The following is an 18,002-nucleotide window of genomic DNA, read 5'->3' on the forward strand; positions in this document are numbered from 1 at the left end:
ATATTACCCATAATGAATAAATATATGAATTATTATACATAGTAGCATGGAATTAATTAGTAGGACAATTATATTAGGTAATCTAATTAATAATTTACTTTTTAAATTATATTCCCTTTTTAATAATGAATATTTTCTTAAAGTATATACACAGATTATGCTTATCAATATAGAATTAAAAGTGTATAGATGTATAATATTATTAGTACAAAATCAATTATACTTGCCTTAATAATTAATTATTAATATTATTGCCTAATAATTATGTGTTGTCACCTTTTTCGGGGTAATTATTATGGTAATTTATATACATATATATTTTTATACTTAATGTATAATATTATTGGGCACAAAATAAATATACTTACCTTAATATATATAGATTATTTTTAATATAATTTCCTAATTTATTAAATGTAATTATTCTCATAATTTTTCTTTCCTTCTTTTGTGTAATTATTATGGTAATGTATTTAAATATTGGAAGAGAAAAAATGTTATAATTAATATAATTAATGAAATTATTATTGTAATTGCCACAATATTTGGTAATTATAAATAATATAATTAAGAAATTTGAGAAATATAAGATTTCTTCCGTAGAAATATTTGTGACAATTTCATTAAATTATAATTAATAAAATATGAAATATAATTAAAGAAATGAAATTATAAAATTAACAAAACATGAATATTTATAAATTTTTTTTAAATATACATACATACACTTTTTAAATTTCTAAATATAAATTTTTAAGTATAAATCTATCAATATAAATTAAAATTAATGAAATTATATTATAATTTTCCTATATACATATTAATAAATATTATGTGTATACAATGTATTATACAATCATATAAGGATATGCGTCCGATTAGAGTTTATATTTGTTCATACAACATTTAGAATTTACATTTTTATTGATTTCTAAATACAATTCTCTTAGTTATTATTATTCATATTTTTAGAATTAATAATATATATAATACAATTTGGAATAAATCAACTTAATTATATGAAATTTTTCTATAAATTTATCTAAATATGTACATGATTAGAGATTATATTAACGATACAAAATTTAAATTTAGATTTTGTATGTTATGAAAATAGATACTTGACCAAATATATAAAAGTCCAACTATATTATTATATTGTACATTTTAATATTTTTTTATTTTTTATTTTAATTTTAAATTCATAAAAACAAAAAAGCAAAAAAAAAAAAAAAATTCCGTGCAACACACGGGTAAAACACTACATTTAAAAAAAAATACAATTTCATAAATATCATAAATTAATTAGTACAATATCATTTATATTTATAACAATTAAAGAAAAAATAAATAATTTCAAATATATGAACTAATGATTTCAAAATGAAACTAATATACAGTTACAAATAAATATAGCATGATTAGATTTACTTTAATTAGTTTTAATTCCCTTAATGATATGACTTTTCTTTATCAGTTTTTTTGTGAGAGACTAAGGGAGTGCTTGAGTTGCTGGAAATTATTATTATTTTTTGAATACTTACTAATAAAAAAAAATTAAAATATTTTTTTACCCCTCTCCCCTTCCCCCAATAACATGTGTAAATCTTATATTTTTTAAAATTACAATTTGATAAATATTATAAATTAATTAGTAGAATATCATTTCTATTTATAAATTATAATAATTAAAAAAAATCATATATGTGAACCAATGATTTCAAAATGAAATTAATATACAGTTACAAATAAATATAGCATGATTTGATTTACTTTAATTAATTTTAATTTCCTTAGTGAAATGACTTTTCTTTTATCAGTTTTTTATGGGAGGCTAATGGAGTGTTTGGATTGCTATAAAATATTTTAAAATAAAAATTCATACTAATAAAAAATCATTTTAAAATATTTTTTTAACCCCTCATAATATGTGTAAATCTTATATTTTTAAAAAATACAATATGATAAATATCATAAATTAATTAGTACAATATCGTTTCTGTTTATAATAATTAAAGAAAAAATAAATAATTGAAATATGTGAACCAATTATATCACAATAAATCTTTCAAAATTTAAAAGAAAAGAACGGAAATTAAAAATAGAACGAAAATATTTCAATAATAATATTCTACATCATCAAGTAAAAGTAAATTAAAAATGAAAAGATAATATTTCAATAATAATATTCTACATCATCAATAGTAAAGACATATTTTAAACAATAGTAAAGGTAAATTAAAAATGGAACGGAAATATTTCAATAATAATATTCTACATCACCAATTAAAAATAAAACTGAAATTAGGTAAAAATACCATTGCATATGATATTCTAATTGATTAATTGACGGAAAATAAAAAGAATAATTGGTTGAAAATGAATATGATATTACTAATTGACTGATATTTTACGATGATATATTTTCACCCGAGTCACCCATTCTAATGGACTGAAGATGTTAGCTATAGACGATGACGGACAAGATTATGTTGTTACTACCAACATCGTCTACAATATGAGGTTTTAATAATGTGTAAATACAATTGGTGATATTATGTTTTTTTTTAATGACAAAATTGCTATATATCTACACACAAAAAAATAAAATTTTTTAAAGCAATTTAGACAAAAAAATAAAAAATAAAAAATTCATACAAATGAATTAGGATAACAATTCATTCCTATAACTGAGTTGCTAAAGAATGAGCACGTTTGCCTAATTTATAAAAATACTAAACAATGATAAATAAAAGCTTCAAAGTTACAACACTGCATGCGTATATCTACACATTAGCTATTAATTTGAGCAATTATTTGTTTAAATTCAAGCAACGATAACATCAAAACATATAAACGGTCCAAACTATATCTTCAATTGCACTATATAATATTTAATGTTCTAATTTAAATAATTATATATCAATCCAGATATTCTTAATATATTACAACAAATTCACGGGCGAAACCATATCTTTAATTGCACTATATAATATTTGAGTTATTACTGAAAAAATCAGTCTTTAATCACGGTTAATTGTATGTTACTTTTTTCCGAATCACCCATCCTGATAGTCTGATAGTTTTAACTTTAGATGATGATGGATAAAATTCCGTTACTACTACCAATGTCGTCTAGCTATAAAGAGATTTTCAATAATGTATAATTTAAGCCATTGATATTATGTTTTTTTTTTACATACAAAAATGACAAAATTGCTATATAGCTGATCTACATAGAAAATATATCTTCCGTATAAATAATTTATATAACTGAGTTGCTAGACAACGAGCTAATTAGCCCAATTAATACAAATTATAAACACTGATATATAAAATCTCTAAAGTTGCAACACCGAATGCGTATATCTACACGTTAGCTATTAATTGGGCAATTATTTATTCGAATTCAAGCATTGATAACATCAGAAAACATAATCGGTGCAACTCAATTCTTCAATTATATTATATAATATTCGATTTTATAATTTATACAATTGTATATCGATATAAATATTTTTAAAATTTTATAACAAATTCATTCCGTGCAAAGCACGGGCGCAAATACTAGTCATGATCTAACAATATTGTTGCAAATCTCATAATAATAATAATAATAATAATAATAATAATAATAATAATAATAATAATAATAATAATAATAATAATAATTATAATAATAATTGCGTTGAAAGTTGCGAATAAGGAGAAGAGAAAAAGAGTTTTAATTGGGAAGGATAAATTATATCATTTCTTTAAAATAATAAGGATAAAGATGGAAAAAAAAAATTAGGAAGCTAGGAGCTTATTTTGAAACGCTACCTAAGGTAGCGTTCTAAAATAAAGTCTTATTTTAAGCTAGGAACTTATTTTGAGAATATTACCAAACAGAGCTTATAGTTTATTAGTAGCTTAAAATAAGCTATAAGCTCCTAAATAAGCTCTGTCAAACAGAGCCATAGAGTTTTAAAGACTTTTATAAACTTTAAAAGTTTGGAGGTATTCAATTTAAACTTTTAGAGAGTTTTTAAAAGTCGGGCGAAATTCAATCAAAATTTTTAAAAGTCATGTGGTATTCAAAAAGTTATAAACTTTTGTAGACTTTTTAATTTTAAGACTGGTAGGGAATATCCCGACCGACATAGCTTTACCCCGACCGGTGTGCCTTTGTCCTTTCCTTCTTGTCTTTGCAGGTAACAGGTCGGGCTTCTTGTGAAGAACCCGGTCGGGGTCCGACCGGGAGTTGCCCGAGCGGCAGTGTCGACCACCGAGCGGTAGCCCTTTGGCGAGAAAGCTGACAAAGGACACGTGGCGGCTCCTTGCGACGACAGACAGGGCGCCCGGGAGGATGACACGTGGTGGCTACGTGGAGAGCATGCTGAACGACCGGATTTGTGTCTCAGGCGCAGCGGCTATAAATACCCACAGTAGCTACAGTGTGGGGGACTTTTGGACGATCGATAGGTTGTTGTTAGAGATTCCCGACCGCAGTCAGTCGGTACTCAGAGCAACCAAGTAGATTGTACTTAGGGCCTTCGCCGTGATCAATAAAGATATTTACTTGCTTTAATTGGTCTCGTGTTTATTTATTTACTGCGTACGTGGCAATTAGCAGTATCATTTTGGCGCCGTATGTGGGGACCCGTGCAAGAAAGCAAATGTCTTGACGAGCACCCGATCCTTCCTCAACAATGTATCCGTGGGCACAAAACCTCTTTGCCGACGACCAGGCGGATGCAGCGAGCTCATCCGACCACCAGGCGACACAACAACAAGGTCAGACGATGGACCTCAACCTCAATCTCTCACCACCACATCCATCCAACACATACCCGGCCGCCCAACAGATGGTGAACTACATTCAACCGGGGTATCCAACACCCGGTCACCAATATCCACCGCAGCCGATGATGTATCCCGGCCAGTATCCATACCCGGTCCCACCTCAGCCGTACGGGTATTGGCCTGGTCAACCGATGTATTACACGCCCCCGGTTGGCTACCCACCATACACGCCTGCGTACACGGCTCCAGCCGCCGCCCCTCCAGTCTACCCGGCCGCACAAGTAGAGCCGCAGCATCAGCCCGCTTCCCGGGCTCGACGCTCGGCTCGTTCGCGGTTGGGGTCGGGGGGTGCTGATGCGATTGAGGCACCACGGCAGGCCCAGCAAGCAGCCGAGGTTCCCACCCAAGTGGAGGACCCCGAAGAAGTTGCCCGACTGGTAGCTTTTGATCGTCTTCGACCGGAGATGCGGCAACGTTTGGGGCCCCAGGACCCGAACTGCCAGCCGAAAGACATACAGATGCAGGAAGCCAGCCAGGAGGCTTCATCCGGGCATAGCGGGTCGAGATCTCATCGACGACGACGCGCTCGGGACGCAGCCCAAGCTGCCCAAGCCGCCGAGCTCAACGAGACCCGAGGATTGCTCTACAACCTCCAGGCGGAGTTTGCGCAATTCAGAAATGCGCACCCTGCAACACCCCCGGTCGACCAATCGACCTTACTCCGGACACCCTTTACGGCGGCAGTGATGGCTCAGCCTTACCCGCTTGACTTAAAGGTCTCCGAGGAGAAAAGTTATGATAGCCGTACGGACCCCGAGGTCCATGTCAATGACTTCTACGGCAATATGATGCTGAAGGGCGTATCAGACGCCGTAATGTGTAGGGTTTTTTATTCCATGCTTACTGGTCGAGCGGCGGAATGGTTCCGAACTTTGCAGCCGGGTTCAATCGACAATTTTGATGCCCTGGCGATCAAGTTCGTGAGGAAATTCATCACCTCCAAGGTGGTGAAGAAGTCCTATATGTACCTGGAGAAGGCCAAGCAGCTTGAAGGGGAGAGCTTGACCGACTTCCTTGTCAAATGGAAGGCGGCGGTCGGGGAGGTCGAGCCCATGGATGACGCGACCGCCACCCACATGCTACACATCTCCCTCCGGGCGGGTTACTTGTATCAGGATTTCATTCTACACCCCCCGGCCACATATGAGGAGGCCCTTCGAAGGGTCACAGATTATGCCAACGCCGGCGAGGCGAATGCCGTAAAGCGCTCGCAGGAGGTCGGGTCTTCGTCCCGTAAACCGGCCGGCCGGGCGGAACATCGATCGGGTGATGACCATCCCCGATCCCGCACCAGGCCTGGTGAGTTTACGGCCTTGAACCGATCCGCAGCGGAGGCCATGCAGTACGCTCAGTCCTGCAATCTCATCAAACTCCCCCATCCCGATCGAGACGGCCCTAACAAGAGTAAGCATTGCGCTTACCATCGATGTGCCGGGCATGACACTGAGGAGTGTACCCACTTGCGCCAACTGTTGGAGGATTTGCTCAATCTTGGGAAATTGGACAAGTGTGTGGGGAAGAGAGAAGACACCAAGAGGAGTACCGATCGGAGAGAATACGGGCGTTTCCATCACCGCTCCGATCGTTCTGATCGTGATGGACGCTCCGATCGTTCAGGTCAGGACTGAAGAGACGATCGAAGAGACGATCATCGCGATGACCGACGGGACCCTGACCCTCCGTCTAGCAGCCGACCATCAGGAAAGCCGACCATCCATGTCATTTTTGGTGGATTGGAAGACGCTTCCCGACCGAGGAGTAATTGCCCGGTCGCCATAGTGGATTCCCGGGAGACCGGGAAGAGGCAAAAGATGGAGCCCATAACCTTCACCCTCGAAGATCAACCCAACAGCGGTGACCATGGCATGGAAGCGCTCGTGGTCACGATTGATGTGAAAGGGACGGATGTCCAGAGGGTTATGGTGGACACTGGCAGCAGTGTGAACGTCCTTTATTTGGACGTGTTCGAGAAACTTGGACTTGACAGGAAGGAGCTGACTCCGGTCGGTGTACCACTATCGGGTTTTACCAGGGCTCTTGTTTACCCCGAGGGAAAAATAACGCTCCCGGTTGAGATCGGCACATCCCCAAAGTCGATCAAGACGGAGCTAGAGTTCGTTGTGGTCAACCTCCATTGCGTCCACAACATTATCTTGGGCCGACCCGCCATTATGAAGATCGGTGGGATAATTTCTATGCCCCACCTGTGCATGAAATTCCCCACCCCCAATGGAGTCGGTATAGTCCGCGGCGACGTCCAATCCGCCCGGAAGTATTACACCCGAGCGGTTAACAGACGCGACTCCGGTCAGTCTTCCCGGGTGAACACCATAGCCAAAGAAGAGGCTAAAGACTGGAAGGAACAACCCGAGCCTTCCGAGGAAATAGAAGAAGTTCCCCTGTCCGAGGACCGACCGGATAGGAAGATCAAAATTGGCCGGGCCCTCACCCCCGAGCTACGAACAGAAATCTTGGCCATACTCCGGGAGTATGCCGATATCTTCGCGTGGGGGCCTGAAGACATGCCCGGGATCGATCGATCGGTAATTTGTCACAAGTTAGCTGTCGATCCCGCAGCAAAGCTGGTCGTACAGAAGACCCGGCACCTTTCTTCCGATCGCTGCGAGTTTGTTAGGGAAGAAGTCAAGAAGATGGCGGCGATTGAGCACATCCGACCGGTGATCTATCCCGAGTGGGTGGCCAACATTGTTCTTGTTTCGAAGCCCCCAGCTTGGAGGATGTGCATAAACTTCACCGACCTCAACAAGGCCTATCCGCTCGACCCGTATCCTCTACCGAGTATCCATCAGATGGTCGACGAGACGGCCGGGGCCGAGTTGATGAGCTTCATGGATGCATTCAAGGGATATCATCAGATAATGATGCACCATGAAGATGAGAGCAAGACAGCCTTTGTGACCCCGGACGGGCTGTATTGCTACCGAGTGATGCCGTTCGGCCTCCGTAACGCGGGAGCGACCTACCAAAGGATGGTCAATATGTTTTTCGCTGATCTACTGGGCTGAACGATGGAGGCCTACATTGATGATATGCTGGTCAAGAGTCGAGACCGATCCGACCATACTCGGGATCTCAGGGAGTGCTTCCAGATCATGAGGAAGTACCAGTTGCGGCTGAATCCGACCAAGTGCACATTTACGGTTCAGACCGGCAAGTTCCTCGGCTACATGATGACCAAGAGGGGAATCGAGCCCAACCCGGCCAAAGTAAAAGCGATTCTGGACATGCAACCACCTTCTACCGTTCGGGAGGTCCAACAATTGACCGGTCGGTTGGCAGCTCTCAGCCGGTTCCTCTCTAAGTTAGCCGAACGCGCTTTACCTTTCTTCAAGGTATTGCGGAAAGTTAATGGATTCGTCTGGGACGAAGAATGCCGAGCGGCTTTCGATGAGCTGAAGGAATATCTCATGTCACCAATCGTGCTCTCAAAGCCCGAGCTCGGAGAAGAGCTAGACGTGTACCTCGCCGTCTCCGATCGTGCAGTAAGCGCAGTATTGTGCCGAACCGATCCGGAAGGGGTCCAGCGACCGGTGTACTATGTAAGCCACGCGCTACATGGTCCCGAGCTCTGGTACTCCCGGTTAGAGAAGGTCGTCTACGCCTTGTACATTGCCGCGAAGAAGTTGGCTCCCTATTTCCAGGGTCGAGCAATTCGCGTGTTGACCGATCAGCCGATCGGGCCAGTCCTCCGAATTGCTTCATCATCCGGTCGCCTAGTCAAGTGGGCGTTAATGCTAACCCAGTACGCGATCGAATACCGACCAAGACCAGCCATTAAAGGTCAAGCCCTTGCTGATTTCTTGGTCGAGTGCACCGCCCGGGATACCCGACCCCCTGAGGTTGCGGATCCCGAGGCTGAGTGGTGGTCGTTGGCTACTGATGGGTCAAGTAGCAAGAAAGGAGCAGGAGGAGGAGTGGTGGTCACGAGCCCGGAAGGATTCAAAGTTTATTTTGCTCTTATGTATCAGTTCCATCCGACCAACAATGAAGCCGAGTACGAAGCCTTTGTGAATGGCTTACAGTGCGCTCGAGACTTGGAGGCTGAATACATTCGAGCTCAAACAGACTCCGCGCTCGTGGTCGGGCAGGTTCTCGGAGAATATGAAGTCAATGGAGAGCGTCTACAGCTATACCGAGACCTGGCCATGGAGAAGCTTGCTCAGTTCCGGGGGTATACCGTCCGGCATATACCCCGATTGGATAATGCCGATGCGGACATCTTGTCTAAGTTGGCTCAAGACGCCCCGGAACACATGTCAAAGATAGCTCGGATTCTGGTGATCCCGAGACACAGCATCCATCGCCTACTGGTCAATCCAATCTAACCGGTAGAAGACAGTTGGATCATCGATCTGAAGGAGTTCCTTGAGCACGGTCGGCTTTCGGACGACCCTCAACGTGCTCAGAAGGCCAAGCTTAGAGCCCCGAGGTTCCAAGTCTTGGACGGTCGTCTCTACAGGCGATCGTACGGAGGCCCTCTTATGCGTTGCTTGACCGCATTTGAGGCCGATTTGGTTATGAAGGAATTGCATTCGGGAATATGTTCTTCACATCAAGGAGGCCGATCACTAGCCCGTCGTATCATGCTGATCGGGTACTATTGGCCGTCCCTCCAGCTAGACTGTGAAAAGTTAGCTCGGGAATGTGAGACGTGCCAACTGTTTGCCCGGATGCCTGGACGACCGGCAACCTTCTATCAGCCGGTCACGACTGCAATTCCCTTTGCTAGGTGGGGGGTAGACATCTTGGGCCCCTTCCCACAGCTCTCCGGTCGGAGAACGTTCGTGATTGTCGCCATCGATTACTTCTCCAAGTGGATAGAAGCCGAGCCCTTAGCCACGATCACCTCTCAGCAGTGTGCTCGGTTCCTTTGGCGCAATGTGATTTCCCGCTTTGGCATGCCTGTGCATCTCATCAGCGACAATGGCGCCAATTTGTAAGCCAGTATTTCCAAAACTTCTTGGCCACGATCGGGACGACTCACGTCCGGTCGTCGGTGGCTTACCCGCAGGGGAATGGGCAGGTTGAAAATGCTAACCGGACGATTTTGGAAGGTCTAGAAAAGAAGCTACACTCGGCCGGTCGTAGTTGGGCCGATGAGTTGCCATATGTATTGTGGACTTATCGGACGACCCCGATGGAGGCTAGTTTGGAGACCCCTTTCGCCCTGGTTTATGGAGCAGAAGCCCGACTCCCGATCGAGGCTTGGATCCCGACCGATCGAGAGAGAACTTATAACGCGGAGGAGAACGAACATGCGATGGTCGTGGATCTCGATGGGGTTGAAGAGAAGAGAGAGCTAGCCGCTCGGCGTATGGCCGAGTATCAGAAGCGAGTCAAGAGTTCAAAGGACGTCCGGGTCAACCCTCGTTACTTTCAGGTGGGAGACTACATTCTACGACGAAGGGAGGTCAGTCAACCTTTGGAAGGAGGGAAGCTAGCTCAAAATTGGGAATGGCCGTACATCATCAGCGCTATCATACGGCCGGGGACATATCGACTAGAGACAACAACCGGTCGGGTAATCGAGGGGACTTGGAATTCCGAGCACCTCGTTATGTTTAGGCACTAGCCTATTTTTTGTAATTTTTGGATGGGGGCTCGACCTGCGAGTTAGTCCCGGTCGTCATTTGTAATTAAGTTTATTGTTGTAAATATTTATTTAACCGCCTGCGAGCGGGAAGGTTTAATGTATATACGATCGGTGATTGCTCGACCGTTTGCATACGGCGGCCCGGTCGGTTATTTCCTTTACCTTCATTGCGCACAGATCAATCCATCATCAAGTTACATCGATCGGGCGAGTCTATCGACCGGTCAAATGCGCTCCTCTTCGGGGGACATTTGGGTCACGCCACTGATCGGGAAAGCCAGAGCTCTCAGCACAATTCCCCGATCCGTCCAACTTCTTTCCACTATCACACCCACTCGTGCCTTGAGGGCACAATAGTGTGGGGGCTGGGATGAAGGAAGTGTCTAAAGGCCCGTCGCTCGGGAAAAACCCGACCGTGGAGGCTTACCTGGAGATCGGGTAGGCCAGTTTGACGTCGAAATCTTGGACACATGACCGGACCGTAAGGCCATAAGGTCGGATGTCGAACGAGTCGAGTAGTGCATGACCGGGCCAAAAGGCCATGAGGTCGAGTATTCAGGGTCGGCACATGCATGATTAAAAATAGAAATGCGAAAAAAAGAAAAAACGAATGATACAAGTTTGTCAAAAATAAATTTCATTGATTAAAGGATAGTGCCCGGTACAAATTCGGGACCGGGTTCCCGATCGAGGTCATTACAACAAGAAGTAAACCCTATTCTACTTCTTCGCGGCCTCGGCATCGCCCTTCTTCGGCAGCTCCGCTCCGCTTGGGGTGGCCACGGTTCCGCTCGCCTTAGTTTGCTCCTTTGGCTCGAAGGGTGCTGGCCCCGGGTCGGGTATGTTATCAGGGAGCGTAGTTAGGACCAGCTGAAGATCATCCCCTTCAAGGGCTTGCTCCATGATCTTCTTTGTCTGTTCGCGCATCTTCCGTTGGCCGGCTTTGTATGCCCACCGGCCAAACGTCCATACAGCTTCTCCCCGATCTCGGTACCCCGAACGGACCGGAGAAAACGAGTGCCCGACTCGTTGTCCCGGAAGAGGTGTCGGGCGAGTTCGTCCGGGTCGTTTTGACGAGCCTTCAGCTCGGCCACTTCCCCGACCGCCTGCTGAGCGACCTGCTCCGAGAGATCCCGCTCGGCTTTCACCTTCTTGAGCTCGGCCTCGAGGTCCTGGATCTCCTGTAATCGTCGGTTGGCGACTTTCTTCAGGGCCTCGGCTTCATTGGCCTGTAAGGCCCGTTGTTGAAGAAACTGGGCCGCTCGGGAGATCTGCAGTGCATAAAACGATCGAATTTTAGCCGAGTGGAGTTACTTAAAAGAAAACTTAAAAGAAGAAAACGTGTTTACCTCGGCTAGGTCATGGCCGATCTTCTCGGCTACCTGGCTTGGGGTCAGCTTCGTGACGTCCTCCTTGGCCGGCCCGGCGTTCCCGATCCGGGCGAGGATCGAAGATCCGCCTTTGCTGCCCCCTCCTGAGGGACTCGGGCTGTGCTGCTCACGGCGCCGTTTCAAGGCCCCGGCCTCGGAGACATTCTTCTCCGTCATCTTCTCCTTGCCCTTCCCGGCCGCCACCCGGGTCACCAGGATCTCAGATGCGTCCACCATGTAGCCTTCAGCCGTGGTGACGGTCGATGCCCCTATGGGTCGGGCAACCGGGACCTCTTTTTCCCCGGCCGGCTTGGCCTGGGCTTTCTTCTTGCCCAGCGAAATCTTGGCCACCGGGCGTAGTGGGATGTCTTCATCTCCAAAACTGGCCATCTCTGCAAGCAAAAGAAAGGGTTAGATCAAGTTAGAAGCACGGTCGGGCTATTAGGGTCGGAAGAGGAGTTAATGTTGGACCTTTGCCCTTCCGTTTGCCCCGAGCGGGCATCCTTGCGATCGTCACGCCCTGGGGCTCGGGCTTGTACTTCTCAGGCAAGTCGTATACGGGCTCGGGCAAGTTGGCCGCCTCGAGGGACTCGGGCATCTTGAAGATTCGGTATTCATAAATCTCGCCCGAGATCTTGGTAACGGCGTCTATAAGGGCCTGAGTCTCGGTTGGGATGACTTGCTTTCGGAAGCGCTGACTCCAGACCCTCTCGACCGGGAGGATCCACGGATCGTATTTCACTGAGAAGATCCGGTTCTTCCACCCCCGGTTGTTCCCGGGCAGCCCCTCAATCGAGCGCTTATCTGCTCGGGACTGAGTCATTAAAAATCCGCCCCCGTACGTGGTCGCCAACACCTTCACCTGGTAGACAAAATTGAACAGCTCCATGGTGCAGGCCAAGTTGTGCCGACTGCAGATTTGGGGGAAGCACGCGATCATCTGGTGCGCGTTCGGGCAGATCTGTCCGGGCATAACCTGGTAGTAGCCCAAGAATGCGGTGAGGAGGCTTGAAAAGGGGAAAGTGATCGGGGCCATTAATGAATCATAATGCATCCTGAGCCACTTCCCCCTGTGCCGCTCGATAATGTTCCCGAGCTGCCTGCTAGTGTCGAACTCGACCCGACCGGCAAGAGTTGCAGCGATTCTGCTTGCTTCTCCTATTGTCAGCAAGCTCATCTGGCTTTCGACGCTCTCGCTGTTAAGGAATTCAAACCCGTCCCCGCTTGGCGCCGCCGGCCCGGCCGGGTCTTCCTCGACCGCTTCCGCGTCGTCTGCCCGGTGGCCCTCTTCGGGCTCGACCTGAGGGTAATCCCCTATTACCCTCGTAGGCGTTCCCCTGGCGTCTTCAGCTGGGGAATTCCGTCCGCTCGTGGACGTTTCGTCGCTCCCCGACCCGCTGGAGCTCGACCCCGATGTCCCCGATGTCCCCGATGAGCTTGATGACCCTTCTGGCTCGGGGGCTCGGTCGGGGATTTGTTGTGGTCGTTGCTCGACCTCTGGAGAATAGGACATGATGTCCACCTCCTCACTGGTTTGCTCGACCGTGTCGTCGTAATCTGCGATCGAGACATTCTGGCTATCCGAGTCTGACATCTTTCTACCTAAAGGTCAGTCGGGGTTAGTACAGGGCTCGGGACGTTAGGTCGGAGTTAGTCCTACCCTACTCCTATGAAAATCTAAAACTAAAGAAAAAGATAGGGAGTAGAGAGCTTACCGATCAGGGAAACTTAGCTGAAGTTTGCAGGTGAGTTGCTCGGTTGATCTGCTGAATAGCTCGCTCGGGACTCTCTGAGGGTACCGATTGGATCAGAAGATTGGAAAAAGTTCAAATGAGGGCCTCAAGGGCCTATTTATAGGAGGACATTTAGGCGGGAAACGACTCCACTTGCATGACACGACCCGCGCTGATTCCAAGGCGACCGTTGCAGTCGCAGAGGCCGACAGTGGCCGACACGTGGCGAGGGAAGGAATGACAGCTGGCTGGTCGGTTTGATGGCTGACGGTTGAGCTTCTTCATCCCGTTCCGTTTTTTCCCGGACGGTCAAAAAGGCCCGGGCTGGGGGGCTCTTGGTAGGGAATATCCCGACCGACATAGCTTTACCCCGACCGGTGTGCCTTTGTCCTTTCCTTCTTGTCTTTGCAGGTAACAGGTCGGGCTTCTTGTGAAGAACCCGGTCGGGGTCCGACCGGGAGTTGCCCGAGCGGCAGTGTCGACCACCGAGCGGTAGCCCTTTGGCGAGAAAGCTGACAAAGGACACGTGGCGGCTCCTTGCGACGACAGACAGGGCGCCCGGGAGGATGACACGTGGTGGCTACGTGGAGAGCATGCCGAACGACCGGATTTGTGTCTCCGGCGCAGCGGCTATAAATACCCACAGTAGCTACAGTGTGGGGGACTTTTGGACGATCGATAGGTTGTTGTTAGAGATTCCCGACCGCAGTCAGTCGGTACTCAGAGCAACCAAGTAGATTGTACTTAGGGCCTTCACCGTGATCAATAAAGATATTTACTTGCTTTAATTGGTCTCGTGTTTATTTATTTACTGCGTACGTGGCAATTAGCAGTATCAAAGACTTTTGTAAACTTTTCCTTCTCAAATATAAATAGTTGAAATCCAACCATCAACCTTTATTTAAACTCTATTTTTTCTCCCTATTTAAACTCTATAAACCTATCTAAATTCAATAAAATTATTTTTTTCTTCATTATCCTATATTTTCCTCACACCTAAATTCTACCAATTTTTCTCTCTCTCCTAAACTTTAGAATCTTCACCTAAAAATTTGAAATAATATTGTTTTTACTTCATTATTGCTTATTTATATTGATTTTTATTTTTTTCTAAGAATTTTGTATCCCTAAGTTTCTCTAATTCTCCATAAATACATGAACAAAGTAAAATTTTCATTGTCAAATTTTAGTATATGCTTCATAATATTCATATAAATACTTATACATTTTGATTTTTATTCTTTTTATGTTTATATTCGTAATATATATATATATATATATATATATATATATATATATATATATATATATATATGTATTATTAATATTAGATTTTTATTTTTTTATTTTATGCAACTTGTAATTATATTTTTTAATATTTTATTTGATCAAGTATTTTATTAGAAATTTTATTGTTCAATATTGTTATGAATTTCTAATGAAATAGTTTTTTTTTATTGATGTTTATTAATAATATATATATATAAGTAATTAGCATATAAGTCTCAGCATACTGTGGATAAAAATAATAATGTTGAGAATGTTGATGTGGGTGAAGAACTATATAATAAGAAGAATTTTATGACATATTATAAATGTTTTGTAAGAAAATTGAAAATGATAAGAATCAAAATCATTGAAAGTTTGTAAAGATGTATTCAATTTAAAATTTCAAAGACTTTTGTAGACTTTTTAAAATAAAAATTTGATAAAAATCTATGATGTTTTTTATATAAACTTTTATAGAGTCTTATAATGTTTTAAAAAGTTTTGAACGACTCTATGAAAGTCATTCAAAGTTTATTAAAATCTATCATTTTAAAAGTCTTTAAAACTTTACAAAAGTCTTTATTGAATACACCCCCTTAAATTAGTCTCATTGATTTGTGAATTCTTAATCGAATATTTGGTATGATAGAATTGTAATTTCATTCTTATCAAATTTTACTAGTATTTCATATGCGCGATGTGTAAAAATATATGTCCAATATTAATACTTAATGTTAAAATCTTAGTTATATTATTTTTTTTTAAATAATTGTGTGTGCGTGTGTGTGTGCGCGTTTGTATATATATATATATATATATATATATATATATATATATATATATATATATATATATAATTGTAGAATTCATATTAATATTAATGAAGTAACAATTATAGAAATGATATATTACTAAATATAACTATGGTAACATTTAATTAAAATTTAAATAAAATTAAACTTACTATTGAAGAATGTATGAAAAGGATATTGTGTATGCATGTGCATGGTAATAATAATGTGAAAAAATATAACAGAAATTATGACGGCATGGATATTTTTATCCAAAAAATTATGTAGTACAACATTTATAGCATAAGGTACAAAAAAAGTTAATAGAAAATACAAACATAAAATCAGAACATAACCTGGATTGAAACTTATTATATTTTTAGATTTAGATTATAGAATTTTTATTCCATTATTTTGTTGGTTGGAATTGTAATTTTATGAAATTATAATTTTCTCCAATTATAGAATAGCAATTACTTGTAGAATTGAAATTTCACCGTAAATTACAACCTTTCCATTATTATTATTATTATTATTATAATTATTATTATTATTATTATTATTATTATTATTATTATTATTATTATTTTTTTTTTTTTTTTTTTTTTTTATTATTATTATTATTATTATTATTTTATTATTATTATTTTTTTTTTTTTATTATTATTATTATTATTATTATTATTATTATTATTATTATTATTATTATTATTATTATTTATTATTATTATTATTATTATTATTATTATTATTATTATTATTATTTATTATTATTATTATTATTATTATTATTAATTATTATTATTATTATTATTATTATTATTATATTATTATTATTATTATTATTATTATTATTATTATTATTATTATTATTATTATTATTATTATTATTATTTTATTATTATTATTATTATTATTATTATTATTATTATTATTATTATTATTATTATTATTATTATTATTATTATTATTATTATTATTATTATTATTATTATTATTATTATTATTATTATTATTATTATTATTATTATTATTATTATTATTATTTATTATTATTATTATTATTATTATTATTATTATTATTATTATTTTATTATTATTATTATTATTTTATTATTATTATTATTATTATTATTATTATTATTATTATTATTATTATTATTATTATTATTATTATTATTATTATTATTATTATTATTATTAATTATTATTATTATTATTATTATTATTATTATTATTATTATTATTATTATTATTATTATTATTATTATTATTATTATTATTATTATTATTATTATTATTATTATTATTATTATTATTATTATTATTATTATTATTATTATTATTATTATTATTATTATTATTATTATTATTTTATTATTATTATTATTATTATTATTATTATTTATTATTATTATTATTATTATTATTATTATTATTATTATTATTTATTATTATTAGTTATTATTATTATTATTATTATTATTATTATTATTATTATTATTATTATTATTATTATTATTATTATTATTATTATTATTATTATTATTATTATTATTATTATTATTATTATTATTATTATTATTTAAGGATAAGGACATTTTAGTTATTATAAACTTCTTCCCTTTCAATTTCTAATAATTCTATTAATATCTATTAAACAATGAAATTTGAATTCTACCTTATTCTTTTTTCTTTTTTTTTGAGAAAAATTCTACCTTATTCCTTTTTTATTAAATTACAATTTGTGTCTCTCCTTCAAAGCAAACACCCCATAAGTTATATGCATTATGCTTAGTTTGATTTTGTTTCCTCTTTATTTCATAGTTTAACAAATTAAAACTTGTCACATTAGAAATGACAAATTTGTGAGTGGTAAATATCGAGGTACTAAGAATGGTCCTATTATGATAGATTTATTAATGAAAAAGATTTTAAAGGTATGTTTAATTCACTTTTCTTAATTTTTCTCTTTTACAATTTTTTTTATTTTAAATTAGAAAATAGGTTTATTATCATATTACTTTACAAGTAAAAAGTTACAAAGATTTTTAAAATTAAATTAGTTTTTCATTTTAACATACAATAATATTGAGCAGTGCGCGTAAGAAAAAAGTTGTTTTAAAATTTGTTGTTAAGTTGAAAAATGAAAATTTATTTTTAATTTAAAAATATGATAAATATTGTTAGAAAATATGTTTTCTATTTACTAAATACACCCTTAAATTTTGATTTTTAAAAATAATTATAACTAATTTTTCAAAGTTATACTTTTGTACCAACATTTAAAATTTTAATACTAAATCACTAATTTTAAAATGTTTGATTAAAATTATTAGACATCGAAATATTTTAAATTTCTACATCAATAAAGTTTTAT

Source organism: Ipomoea nil, unplaced genomic scaffold (genome assembly GCF_001879475.1).
Source record: "Ipomoea nil cultivar Tokyo-kokei standard unplaced genomic scaffold, Asagao_1.1 scaffold3016, whole genome shotgun sequence".
NCBI classification, from domain to species: domain Eukaryota; kingdom Viridiplantae; phylum Streptophyta; class Magnoliopsida; order Solanales; family Convolvulaceae; genus Ipomoea; species Ipomoea nil.